Source organism: Schistocerca nitens, chromosome 5, assembly GCF_023898315.1.
Source record: "Schistocerca nitens isolate TAMUIC-IGC-003100 chromosome 5, iqSchNite1.1, whole genome shotgun sequence".
In the NCBI taxonomy this organism is placed as follows: domain Eukaryota; kingdom Metazoa; phylum Arthropoda; class Insecta; order Orthoptera; family Acrididae; genus Schistocerca; species Schistocerca nitens.
Window position 1 is genome coordinate 331,733,397 of NC_064618.1, and position 10,597 is coordinate 331,743,993.

The following is a 10,597-nucleotide window of genomic DNA, read 5'->3' on the forward strand; positions in this document are numbered from 1 at the left end:
TTGTCACCAGAAGGTCTAATATGTCGAGTCGGTTCTCTGTTTAACTGCTCAAGGTAGTTTTCAGATAAAGCACTTAAAAAAATTTCACTGGATTCTTTGTCCCTGCCACCCGTTATGAACGTTTGAGTCTCCCAGTCTATAATCGGCAAATGAAAATCTCCACCCAGAAATCTCCACCCAGAACTATAACACGGTGGGGAAATCTATTCGAAATATTTTCCAAATTATCCTTCAGGTGTTCAGCCACAACAGCTGCTGAGCCAGGGGCCTATAGAGACATTCAAATACCATGTCTGAGACTGCTTTAACCGTGACCTTCACTCAAATTATTTCACATTTCGGATCTCCGTCAATTTCCTTCGATACTATTGCACTTCTTATCGCTATAAACACGCCTCCCCCTTCACTGTCCAGCCTGTCTCTGCGGTATACATTCCAATCTGAGTTTAGGATTTCATTACTATTTACGTCTGGTTTCAGCCAACTTTCTGTTCCTAGGGCATTGTGACCGTTTATTAATGAGAGCAGTTCTGGGACCTTTCTGTAGACGCTCCTGCAGTTTACTATTAGCACATTAATATTGTTATTTCCTGTTGCATTTTGCCTACTCCTACCTTGCCGCGTCTCAGGAGGCGTCTTGTCGGGCCTAGGGAGGGAATTCTCTAACCTAAAAAACCAAGCTTAATTTGTATCGTTGGCATATTGGCGGGGTTGTAACGTTACACTAGTGCACTGCTTAATGTGACACTGATTTGGACTTAATTCCCTGCTCAGAAGTTCCTGTACGTATGTAAACACAAGATACTAAACACAAAATGGCGGCTTTGCAGCGTGTGGATGAGTATAGACTATCCCTTCTTTACAGCGATATCCACGATACCCTAGCACGCCTCCCATCAGATAGAAATTCTCAACTTATCCACACACGCTCCACATATGTGACTAAGGCATATATAACTAAGCCGAGGATGGTCAGTGATCCCTTCAGTGGAGATGCACATCAGCGTCTAACTCCTGCAGTAATCAACGAAATGCTGCGAGAAATGATTATTAGGGGAAGGGCACTATATCAGTAGTGTGTAGGTAGGTGGAGAATCGGGTCTGACGAGACGCATGCTAGGGTAGTCCTTGCTGTGGTGATGATTACTGTGTCCAGATGGCATAGTGGTCAGGGATCCACCTAGTAAGCAGGAGACGTGGATTCGAATTTTCCACACTGATTTAGATAAATCCCCCCTCCCAGGCAACATTTTTAATTCCTTTGTGCCTTGATAAAAACTTAGCTTGAGGAGGTACCACCCGATCATTCACACTGTGAATAAGTTCATAGCTTGGCTGGGCTATTAATTGCTTTCCTAACGGGCCTAACTGGCGTTTTGATCGTATGAATATTTGTCTATGCTCTGAGTCCAGGGAGCTGCAGGATTCTTCACAATAAGCTCCTGTACTTCAGCCTTAGTGAAAGCGAAGCTACTGTTTATGATTTTGGTTTGGAACTTTGGTGTGGGATCAACCTTCACTTTACGTGCGTGTATATGTGGTACCTGTTCTTGCGGACGTATCTGAAAGAATGGAGACCATTTTGATGCTGCAGCTACTATCCGTCATGACACAAAGGAATTTAAGACATTAGCTGCCCATAGCACTCCGTCGTCAGGAGACAAGTGGCCCATCGGGACCATCCGACCGCCGTGTCATCCTCGGTTGAGGATGCGGATAGGGGGGGCATGTGATCAGCACACCGCTCTCCCGGTCATTACGATGGTTTTCTTTGACCGGAGCCGCTACTATTCGGTCGAGTAGCTCCTCATTTGGCATCACGAGGCTGAATGCACCCCGAAAAATGGCAACAGCGCATGGCGGCTAGATGGTCACCCATCCAAGTGCCGGCCACACCCGACAGCGCTTAACTTCGGTGATCTCACGGGAACCGGTGTATCCACTGCGGCAAGGCCGTTGCCAGCTGCCCATAGGCATTGATTTAAATTATTAAGGAGAACTGAAAGTTAGTGCTGGACCGTGAGTCGAGCCTGCGTCTCCTGTTTACTGTACAGATGTACTGATCACTGCGCCATCCAGGCACGGTGGTCTTTGCTGCTGCACGGACTACTCTAGCTACCTCTCATCACATAATAACTCAGCTTATTGAGACACAACTGATGTAGCGTCCTTTGTCCATTATTCTCCTTATTCGCGCCGTTTCGCCAATTCCCGTTAAGAGTCGAGCCTGGTGAGTATCCGCACTAAAGGGATCATTGCCGTCCTCGCCGGAATTGAATAGGGCGAATCACGTGAGAAGTAACAGCCCTTTTATTTCGTGAACTGTTACACATATCGAAACGCGGTTTTCGGTAAATGTTGGACCGTCGAGGGCACGTATGTTTTTATTTTGTTCATGTGGTATCAACGGAGGTGCTGAAGCAAGTACTTTTTAAAAAAAAAAATGAAACCGTGTACTTTTTATAACTGCATTCGATAGTTCTTGAGAAGACAGTTGCCGAGATACAGCGTTTGTTAGTGCTGGCGTTGAAACACGTCGTAAAAAAAATCGAGAAATATCCTAGAATGTGAGAGCACGGTGGCTGGAAACCGCATTTGCTGTGGAAACATCTCAAGCAAACTTCTCGGACCATGCTGCATAGTTGTATACCGTAATGAAGGTTTGCGCTACGAGAATAAAGCTTTATTTCCCCTTGAAGACCCAGATGTAGGTCCACCTGCGAATGTTCCACATGGAAATACGACATGGGTTAGAATCTAGTGTATCACAAAGACCTTAGGAAAAATTTTTCACATTTGTGTATCCTCCCAGATTTAAATGAGCTGAAACAGAGAAATCAACTATTTACTCTTCAAAAATAAAGAGGTCTTACACGCAGCAAAAAGTAACTACCGTATAGGATATGTAAATGTTTGAAGGAAGATTTGTCCTACATTTTCCTGTATGTGGCTGTGCGCTTCTTAGAGGTAAAATACATGCTGTGGGACAATTGCCCCCATCTGCACTGTTCTAAATTATATAATGTAGGATACATCTATTGAATTAAACATTTCATTAAAAATACTTTGGTGAATACCTGTACGGCGCAAAATAAGTATTCTTCTAAATGAAACGTCGTTTCATGCTGAACGTAAGCGCATGATGACAGTTTTACCAGCTACTTGCAGTACTCGCTGTCGACTTATTTGACACCGCAGTGCGATTTCGTACACATATAAATGAAATAAATAGTCTACTAACTATGATTTGGTAACCACCCAAATCACATAACATACATTTTGACTTCCTAAAAAGTAACTCCATCCTTTATTTAAGCATCCGTTCAAACTGTTGACCATGGACTGAAAGGCACATTTGCAATCTCCGCTCGGAAGAACGATGAACAAATATAATTACAGTGGATGATATGGTAAAGCATGCACTGGCGATTCGGCGACACATATCATCTGGCGTAGTTGGGACACCGTCATAGACTGCCCACCGAAGAAGAAAATCAACAGGAATCGAATCAGGGGATCTCATAGGCCATTTGAATTTGGTTCACCTGAGAAGATGATGTAAATATACCAGAATTCGAGTGAATATCAGGTGCAAACGTAAGTTCTTAGAAGTAGATGTTCTCGGAGTAGTGATGCAACTTAAATCATTTTATAAAAGTAAGTTTTCCAGTGCAGACTGTATACCAATTAGGTTTATTTCAGTGTATGCTGATGCAATACCTTCCTACTTAACAATCATATACAAACGCTCGCTCGACGAAAGATCCGAATCCAAAGACTGGAAAGTTGCACCGGTCACACCAATACTGAAGAAAGGTAATAGGAGTAAACCACTAAATTACAGGCCCATATCATTAACGACCTTCCCCCATGAACCATGGACCTTGCCGTTGGTGGGGAGGCTTGCGTGCCTCAGCGATACAGATGGCCGTACCGTAGGTGCAACCACAACGGAGGGGTATCTGTTGAGAGGCCAGACAAACATGTGGTTCCTGAAGAGGGGCAGCAGCCTTTTCAGTAGTTGCAGGGGCAACAGTCTGGATGATTGACTGATCTGGCCTTGTAACATTAACCAAAACGGCCTTGCTGTGCTGGTACTGCGAACGGCTGAAAGCAAGGGGAAACTGCAGCCGTAATTTTTCCCGAGGACATGCAGCTTTACTGTATGATTAAATGATGATGGCGTCCTCTTGGGTAAAATATTCCGGAGGTAAAATAGTCCCCCATTCGGATCTCCGGGCGGGGACTACTCAAGAGGACGTCGTTATCAGGAGAAAGAAAACTGGCATTCTACGGATCGGAGAGTGGAATGTCAGATCCCTTAATCGGGCAGGTAGGTTAGAAAATTTAAAAAGGGAAATGGATAGGTTAAAGTTAGATATAGTGGGAATTAGTGAAGTTCGGTGGCAGGAGGAAGAAGACTTTTGGTCAGGTGATTACAGGGTTATTAATACAAAATCAAATAGGGGTAATGCAGGAGTAGGTTTAATAATGAATAAAAAAATAGGAGTGCGGGTTAGCTACTACAAACAGCATAGTGAACGCATTATTGTTGCCAAGATAGACACAAAGCCCATGCCTGCTACAGTAGTACAAGTTTATATGCCAACTAGCTCTGCAGATGATGAAGAAATTGATGAAATGTATGACGAGATAAAAGAAATTATTCAGGTAGTGAAGGGAGACGAAAATTTAATAGTCATGGGTGACTGGAATTCGAGTGTAGGAAAAGGGAGAGAAGGAAACATAGTAGGTGAATATGGATTGGGGGGAAGAAATGAAAGAGGAAGCCGCCTTGTAGAATTTTGCACCGAGCATAACTTAATCATAGCTAACACTTGGTTCAAGAATCATAAAAGAAGGTTGTATACCTGGAAGAATCCTGGAGATACTAATAGGTATCAGATAGATTATATAATGGTAAGACAGAGATTTAGGAACCAGGTTTTAAATTGTAAGACATTTCCAGGGGCAGATGTGGATTCTGACCACAATCTATTGGTTATGAACTGCAGATTGAAACTGAAGAAACTGCAAAAAGGTGGGAATTTAAGGAGATGGGACCTGGATAAACTGAAAGAACCAGAGGTTGTACAGAGTTTCAGGGAGAGCATAAGGGAACAATTGACAGGAATGAGGGAAAGAAATACAGTAGAAGAAGAATGGGTAGCTCTGAGGGATGAAGTAGTGAAGGCAGCAGAGGATCAAGTAGGTAAAAAGACGAGGGCTAATAGAAATCCTTGGGTAACAGAAGAAATATTGAATTTAATTGATGAAAGGAGAAAATATAAAAATGCAGTAAATGAAGCAGGCAAAATGGAATACAAACCTCTCAAAAATGAGATCGACAGAAAGTGCAAAATGGCTAAGCAGGGATGGCTAGAGGACAAATGTAAGGATATAGAGGCTTGTCTCACTAGGGGTAAGATAGATACTGCCTACAGGAAAATTAAAGAGACCTTTGGAGAGAAGAGAACCACTTGTATGAATATCAAGAACTCAGATGGCAACCCAGTTCTAAGCAAAGAAGGGAAGGCAGAAAGGTGGAAGGAGTATATAGAGGGTTTATACAAGGGCGATGTACTTGAGGACAATATTATGGAAATGGAAGAGGATGTAGATGAAGACGAAATGGGAGATAAGATACTGCGTGAAGAGTTTGACAGAGCACTGAAAGACCTGAGTCGAAACAAGGCCCCGGGAGTAGACAACATTCCATTAGAACTACTGACGGCCTTGGGAGAGCCAGTCATGACAAAACTCTACCATCTGGTGAGCAAGATGTATGAGACAGGCGAAATACCCACAGACTTCAAGAAGAATATAATAATTCCAATACCAAAGAAAGCAGGTGTTGACAGATGTGAAAATTACCGAACTATCAGTTTAATAAGTCACAGCTGCAAAATACTAACGCGAATTCTTTACAGACGAATGGAAAAACTGGTAGAAGCGGACCTCGGGGAAGATCAGTTTGGATTCCGTAGAAATGTTGGAACACGTGAGGCAATACTAACCTTACGACTTATCTTAGAAGAAAGATTAAGAAAAGGCAAACCTACGTTTCTAGCATTTGTAGACTTAGAGAAAGCTTTTGACAACGTTAACTGGAATACCCTCTTTCAAATTCTGAAGGTGGCAGGGATAAAATACAGGGAGCGAAAGGCTATTTACAATTTGTACAGAAACCAGATGGCAGTTATAAGAGTCCAGGGGCATGAAAGGGAAGCAGTGGTTGGGAAAGGAGTGAGACAGGGTTGTAGCCTCTCCCCGATGTTATTCAATCTGTATATTGAGCAAGCAGTAAAGGAAACAAAAGAAAAATTCGGAGTAGGTATTAAAATTCATGGAGAAGAAGTAAAAACTTTGAGGTTCGCCGATGACATTGTAATTCTGTCAGAGACAGCAAAGGACTTGGAAGAGCAGTTGAACGGAATGGACAGTGTCTTGAAAGGAGGATATAAGATGAACATCAACAAAAGCAAAACGAGGATAATGGAATGTAGTCAAATTAAATCGGGTGATGCTGAGGGGATTAGATTAGGAAATGAGACACTTAAAATAGTAAAGGAGTTTTGCTATTTAGGGAGTAAAATAACTGCTGATGGTCGAAGTAGAGAGGATATAAAATGTAGACTGGCAATGGCAAGGAAATCGTTTCTGAAGAAGAGAAATTTGTTAACATCGAGTATAGATTTAAGTGTCAGGAAGTGGTTTCTGAAAGTATTTGTATGGAGTGTAGCCATGTATGGAAGTGAAACATGGACGATAACCAGTTTGGACAAGAAGAGAATAGAAGCTTTCGAAATGTGGTGCTACGGAAGAATGCTGAAGATAAGGTGGGTAGATCACGTAACTAATGAGGAGGTATTGAATAGGATTGGGGAGAGGAGAAGTTTGTGGCACAACTTGACTAGAAGAAGGGATCGGTTGGTAGGACATGTTTTGAGGCATCAAGGGATCACAAATTTAGCATTGGAGGGCAGCGTGGAGGGTAAAAATCGTAGAGGGAGACCAAGAGATCAATACACTAAGCAGATTCAGAAGGATGTAGGTTGCAGTAGGTACTGGGAGATGAAGAAGCTTGCACAGGATAGAGTAGCATGGAGAGCTGCATCAAACCAGTCTCAGGACTGAAGACCACAACAACAACAACATCATTAACGACTATATGCAGCAGGATTTTGAAACGTAAATTGTGTTCCAACATTATGAGTAACCCCGAAGAGAACCGTCTACTGCCGGCCGGCGTGGCCGAGCGGTTCTAGGCGCTACAGTCTGGAACCGCGCGACAGCTACGTCGCAGGTTCGAATCCTGCCTCGGGCATGGATGTGTGTGCTGTCCTTAGGTTAGTTAGGTTTTAGTAGTTCTAAGTTCTAGGGGACTGATGACCTCAGAAGTTAAGTCCCATAGTGCTCAGAGCCATTTTTAGAACCGTCTACACGGAACAGTCAACACGGATTTAGAAAACATCGTCTTTCTGAAACACAAGTGGCTCTTTACTCACACGAGGTCTTGAGTGCTAATGACAAGAAATTTAAAATTGATTCCGTATTTCTAGATTTTCAGAATGCTTTTGACACTATACTACACAAGCGGCTTGTACTGAAATTGCGTGCTTATGGAATATCGTCCTAGTTATGTCAGTGGATTCGTGATTTCCTGTCAGAGAGGTCACATTTCGTAGTAACTGACGGAAAGTCATCTAGTAAAGCAGAAGTGATTTCTGGCATTTACCATGGTAGTGTTATAGGACGCTTGCTCCTCCTTACCTATAAAAACCATTTAGGAGACAATCTGAGCAGCCGTCTTAAGTTGTTTGCAGAAGATGCTGCCTCTCATCGTTTAGTAAAGTCATCAGAAGGTCAAAACAAATTTCAAAACAATTTAAAAAAGATATCTGTATGGTGCGTAAATTGACGATTGACCGTAAATAATGGAAAGTTTAAGGTTACTCACATGAGTGTTAAAAGAAATCCGTTAGACTTTGGTTACGCGATAAATCAGTCAAATCTACTGGCCGTAAATTCAACCAAATACTCAGGAATTACAATTACGACAAACTTGAATTGCAAAGAACACATAGAAAATGTTGTGGAGGAGGCAAACCAAAGACTGCGTTTTATTGGCAGGACACTTACAGAATGTAACAGATCTGCTGAAGAGACTGGCTGCACTATGTTAGTCCGTTCTATTTAGGAGTACTGCTGCGCGGTGTGGGCTCCTTACCGGATAGGATTAACGGAGTGCATAGAGAAAGTTCGAAGAAGAGCAGCACGTTTTGTGTTATAGCGAAATAGAGGAGAGTGTGTCACTGCGATGATACAGGATTTGGGACGGACATAATTAAAACAAAGGCAATTTTCGTTGTGGTGGAATCCTCTCACGAAATTTCAACCACGAACTTTCTCATCCGAATGCGAAAATATATTGTTGATGCCGACATACATGGGGAGAAACGATCATCATAATAAAATTAGGGAAATCAGAGCTCGCAGGGAAAGATATAGGTGTTCGTTTTTTCCGCGCGCTGTTCGAGACTGGCATAATAGGAAATTATTGTGAAGGTGGTTCGATGAACCCTATGCCAAACACTTGAATGTGGTTTGCAGAGTATCCTCGTAGATGCAGATGTAGAATTTCTTTTCTGTACAACGTCCAGGAAAGTTCTCTTTCAGTATGTACGTTGCAACGCGGAACGAGTGACCTGGACGACCGTTGTGTTGCAGCCACATGCACTGTCCAATATACAGTGGTAACTTTTCTATAAGGACCAGTAGAAGGTTCGTCAGAAAGGAGTACGAATGTGCATTTAGAACGCCTGAGATGAACTAAGGTCCCACAATGTAATTTACTATGATCCCGCATCATACGTTTACGCACCATGGCTGTTGATGATGCCCCTGAAGGAGTCAGTGTAGATTTTAGGCTGTCCAGTAGTGCATGTTATGCAAATTTATATTAGCAAGGTTAGTTGCTTCGTCGGTAAAGAGCACACATTATAAAAACGTAGGGTCATCTCTCAGTTGCTGAAGGGAGAACCGACAAAATTCTGTACGACGTTCGAAATCATGGTCGTCGATCGCGTGCCTGGTGCAGTAACAGGTGATAGGGATGGAAATTATGTCGGTCCAGGATGCGAATGACACACCTCTGGCTGATTCCACATTCCTTGGCACTTTGTCACGTACCACTGTGCAGATTCATCAGCATAGAAGCCAGAACAGTTTCTTCGCGTTCTCTGTCAGTTGTAGTCCTCTTTCTTGTCCTGTTTTTGACGCTCAAGCCGCCTGTCCGCACTACCGTCTTAATAACTCGTGCAACTGCCTGCTGCGTCGGACACTGGTGATCCGGATAGATAGGCATACCGCTGTACTGTTTTTACGGCATTTCTTTTACGTCCAGCATATAAAAGCAGTATATCCAACGCAACGAACGTTGAAGCAGAAATGAGCGGCCTGCAGTGCAGACAGGTAAACGGACAAATGTTTTGACTTTCTGACTCAGCGTAAGAAGAGAGCTCTGCTTGTTGCTGCTTGCATCGCTAATGCCGATTGCGGCCATCGTGCTCTCAAATTTTAGGACATTTCTCGAATTTTTTACGGCAGGTTTCAACGTTAACCTTAACAAACACTATACCACTGAAATCGAATTCATTTATAAAAAATAAACGATTGCCTTTAAAAGAAGTACTTGCTTCAATATCGCTGTTGATACCGGCGCTAAAAAATTTAACCAACCAAAAACTTATGTGCCTCTATACGCTCTAACAGTTGTAGGAAACGGCGTTTCGATATCTGTAACCGTTCACGTAATAAAATGGATGATATATCGAACATGACTTACCCTGTATATGTAGTGTCTGTTCCTTCGGACATGTCCCTCTTCGCTCTTGTATATGCTGTATATTATCAGTCTTTCGCCGTAATGTAGTCCTTTTTTTCTTAGGCTTTCGGACATCTTGTTCCATTTTACATCGTCGGACTTTTTTTTCAGGTCGACAAATCCTATGAATGTATCTTCGGTTTTCGTAAGACTTGCTTCCATTTTCAACTACAATGTCGGAACATTAAGCAAATTGAAATACTAATTTTCCTCTGATCTCAGAGCTATCTTTGTCCCAGAAAATACAAATGGCTCTGAGCACTATGGGACTTAACTTCTGTGCTCATCAGTCCCCTAGAACTTAGAACTACTTAAACCTAACTAACCTAAGGACATCACACACATCCATGCCCGAGGCAGGATTCGAACCTGCGACCGTAGCAGTCCCGCGGTTCCGGACTGCGCGCAGAAAATACAAAATCATACAGAATCACCTTGGTCTTTCTAAGAAAGTGTAACCTTCTCGTACAATCGAGTGTAATCCCTCCGAGAGCTCATGTACTATCCCACATATCGTCATATGACAGTGCTGTCTCTTCATGTTGTTTAACCTTTGCTTTACGGAAGCCCTCGAATATTCACATATACAGCACTATCACTTCAGAATAAATTAGAGTATTTGTACTCATTTTCATAAAATAATTATAACTGTTTCATTTACCGTGATGCATTATTATGCTCTCCCATCACATAATTACCGGCCAATTTCAC

At 42.5% G+C, this 10,597-nt stretch overlaps 1 pseudogene; it reads right to left on the reverse strand.

The window, feature by feature from the left end:
• Positions 1-1,844: 1,844 nt before the first annotated feature.
• On the reverse strand, positions 1,845-1,961 carry LOC126261521 (5S ribosomal RNA; annotated as a pseudogene).
• Between the last annotated feature and the right edge of the window lie 8,636 nt (positions 1,962-10,597).